At 51.7% G+C, this 3,837-nt stretch overlaps 1 long non-coding RNA gene across 1 annotated transcript; it reads left to right on the forward strand.

Moving 5' to 3' along the window:
* The first annotated feature begins 658 nt into the window (after positions 1 to 658).
* Positions 659 to 2,737, forward strand: LOC138121480 (uncharacterized). Its single transcript, XR_011156189.1, has 3 exons — positions 659 to 907; positions 997 to 1,127; positions 1,855 to 2,737. It is a non-coding gene; the product is annotated as an uncharacterized lncRNA (long non-coding RNA).
* The last annotated feature ends 1,100 nt before the right edge of the window (positions 2,738 to 3,837 follow it).

Here is a 3,837-nt window from a genome sequence, read left to right on the forward strand (position 1 = left end):
GTGACCACACACTCAAGATGGCGGCAGAGCCAGGAACCGGCGTCATTCCACTCTCAAGATGGCGGCAGTGCTAGGAAGTCACGTGTCAGAACACCCAAGATGGCGGACCGGGGGAGACTCGCGGCGCCACACTCAAGATGGTGACAGTGTACAGGAAATGACGCCACACCACTCTCAAGATGGCGGCCCGGGCGCACGAGTCAAACTGTCCTTCCCAAGATGGCGGTGGGCTGCGCATGCGCTGTGGGGAAAGACAAAAAATGGCGCCGCGGTAGAACCTCTCTCCTCATAAAGGCGTCTTCCCAGCGGAGCCTGACCCCCAGCTTGCAGCGCGACCGCGCCGCGGGGCTTCTCGGTGTGGGGCGGAGCGTGGTGGGTCAGGGCGGGCGGTGACAGGCAGCGGCGGGGCTCCATCTCCCGCCGCTCGGTGGTGGCACCTGCAGGCCAAAGGCGGTACTGCACCCAGGGCACAGCGGGATCCATTTCCTAACGGGAGTGCTGGAAGCAGAACTGGGTGTGTGTGAGAAACGAGGATGCTGCGGATGGAGGGATGGGAATGGCGAGCCCATAGTGAATGTTGTCTGCTGAGTCCCTGATGTGCCTGATCTAATGCTGTGCGGTCACCAAGTCACCTCATTCTGGTTTAAACTGTCTTGGAATGTGCTGGAAACACAACTTGGACTATAAAAGGCACGTGGGAAACTTTGTGTTCTAGGGGCGTGCAGCTTCTGAACGACACAAAAAGTTCAGATTGCCACAGAAACCTGCTGGGCCGTGGTTCTGGGGCAGGAGTATCAGACAAGTGGCATCTTCAGTGTCACCTTAATAGTTACTGTCCTTGGAGCTGCCGAGATGAGAATGAAATGGTGTTCATGCCCCACTTGCAAACCTCAGAGCAGGATAAAAGGTGTGACTGGGTATTTTTTTCCTGCTCTCTGCACTCTCTTAATGATGCCCTGAAGTGCTCTGGCTCATGGCAATATAATCCTCTTCCAGGGCCTGTCTGTGCAGCTGGGACAGTCCCCGAGTGTCCCACGGAATCCCTGGGGTTGGAAAAGCCCTTTGAGACCATCGGGTCCAGCTGCTGCCCCAGCACTGGCGAGGCCACCCCTGACCCATGTCCCCAGGTACCACATCAGGAGCCCCCCACTGAGCGACACGAACTGGGGTGAGGGCGGCAGGCGCTGACGGTGTCATTGCTCGCTGGCACTGGGGCTGGCATCCCAGAGGGGCTCCAAAACCCCTGGTGTCCCGCAGGATGGCTGCTGTGGAGGCCACAGTGTGCAGGGGGAGCAGCCCAAAGCCGGGCTCGGGACAGTTTCCCTGCGGTTCAGGGAACCTGAGCCTGAAGCACCTTTAACTCCCGTGTGTCTGGCACCTTTTTGTAGGTGTAGGTTTTTATGCACTTGGAAGCAGTTTTTGGGAGCTGCTCTGGGCACCCTGTGCCAGGGCCTCACCACCCTCACAGGGAGGAACTTCCTCCCAATATCCCATCTAAATCTACTCTCCTTCAGCTTAAGACATTCCCCCTTGTCCAAAGTCCCTCTGCCATGGGCTGCTGCTGCTGCAGTGTTTGCTTTTTATGTTATTATATTGCATTTATGTATCATCCACTATAAGGGACTTTAGGAAGAAATGCTCCCCTGTCCTCTTGCCTCCAGATACTCCCATCTCGATGAATTCAGGTTTGATTTCATTCCTTAGGCCAGTTTTAGCATGAGCTAATTTTACTTAGAGCAGTAGTACCTTCAAGGAACTTTAAAATAATAAAACAGGAGTGGAAATGAGTGTCCAAATGCTCTGACAGGTGGCTCTGCCCTCCTGGCATCTGCCTGAATCCCTCCTTTCTTCCAGACAGGCCTGGCTGCCGAGGATGACCTGTGTGAGATCTGTGCCAACGCTGCCTGCGCTGGCTGCTTCTGAGTGAAGATGGAAAACCCCACAGAAATGTGTCCAGCTGGGAAGTTTGTGCATTCCTGTGACGAGATCATGTACTTTCACCAATCAGTATTTCTGGGCTCCATCTCCCACTGCAGCCACACTGGAGCTGCCAGCTCGTGGGGACATCCCTGCAGTCCTGCAGCACCTGGATCAGGTGCCACCAGCAGAGCAGATCTGCCAGCAAGGAGGCTGTGACTGCTCTGGGAGGTTCCAGTGCTGCAGGAGCTGGGTGGCACTGGAATGGAAATGCCCTGGGTTTCATTTCCCACTGTTTTGCCTGGGTTTGAACAAGCTCAGCATCTCCTGCAGCCTTTTAATAGCTAATATTTAATAGCTAATATTTGCTGTCTAATAATTAAAATTGAATACTTAATATCTGCCTGTGATTTGGCCTCCCCTACACACAACAACAGCACTGGGTTATCCCCTTTCCCAGCCCTCATTCCCAGTGTGTTGGATCCCTTTCCCTTCTCCCTGTCTGCAGGTGACACCTCTGAGTTTGTAGCAGAACTTCAACAAATAACTTGAGACAAATTCCTGGTGTTTAGGAATGCTCTGACAGCCAGAAATCAGACTGTTCCTGATTGTTGTTGATTTAGGCAATGGGTGTAGAGGAGCACAGGAGTTCTTCCCTGGTTGTGTATTGAGGTTCTTTAAACTCTCTGTAGGAGGAAGGAATTCCAAACTGCAGTGCTGGAATCACACTGAAATGAAAGCATTGCCTGTTGTGTTATTTCTTGGTGGCAAGATTGTGAGGAAAGGATGTGCCCATGTTTATATGCTGTATAGGAAATAAAAACTAGGAATAATTTGGATTTTTTTTGTTTTGTTTATGTTATTGCTGGTTTTTTTTGGGTGGGTTTTGTTTTAGGATACTCTTCCTGCCTACTTGCTTTTTCCCCATATGAAGTGTTTCATGTCTGGGGCTTCCCTGAATAAAAGGTATCATTTAATAATGTCCTGAAATTAAACCAAATTGTGGTCACAGAATCCCAGAATCACTGAGGTTGGAAAAGCCCTCAGGGATCATCGAGTCCCAGCTGTGCCTGATCCCCACCTTGGCACCAGCCCAGAGCCCTGAGTGCCACGTCCAGGCCTCCCTTGGACACCTCCAGGGATGGGGACTCCAAACCTCCCTGGGCAGCCCCTTCCAATGCCTGACCTCCCTTTCCATGAGGAAATTCCTGCTGGTGCCCACCCTGAGCCTCCCCTGGCCCAGCCTGAGGCTGTTCCCTCTCCTCCTGTCCCTGTTCCCTGGGAGCAGAGCCAGATCCCCCCGGCTGCCCCCTCCTGTCAGGGACTTGTGCAGAGCCACAAGGTCCCCCCTGAGCCTCCTTTCAGCTCCAGGCTGAGCCCCCCCAGGCCCCTGTAAGGAACACAAGCCTGTATCAAAGATTTAAAATTTTTCCCTCCTACTCTTGGATTATTATCTCCATTTCTTATATTTTGGGCCCTCAACTCAGCAACCAGGTTCTATAAGACTGTCAGTGCTCCAAAGCTGCACCCTGATCCCAGGACTCTGGTGCCTAAATCCAGAACTGATGTTAGAAAAGTAATATTAAATGTGTGAACTCCAATTTCATTTGACAGGACGGCTGTGAGGGTGTAGAAGAGGATTCCTTACATCCGTTCTGTTGACTGCTCCAGCTGCCCTGGCCTGGGTTCTGAAGTCTCATCCAATGCCCTGGAATGCCCAGATGTGCAGTTCTATAATCAGGTTTTAAGCAAGTACAGGCTTTTATGTGCTGACCCAGGACAGTTTTAGTGTAATTTTGGAGTTTAGGACTTGCCCACGTTTATGCCCAAATCTGTTATTCTGTACATTTGTGCTCCTTTAAAGGATTAACATTGTTTTAAAAGGGAAAAAGCACAAGGAACATGAATGTATAATTTTCT

This window comes from Aphelocoma coerulescens, chromosome 21, assembly GCF_041296385.1.
Source record: "Aphelocoma coerulescens isolate FSJ_1873_10779 chromosome 21, UR_Acoe_1.0, whole genome shotgun sequence".
NCBI classification, from domain to species: Eukaryota; Metazoa; Chordata; class Aves; order Passeriformes; family Corvidae; genus Aphelocoma; species Aphelocoma coerulescens.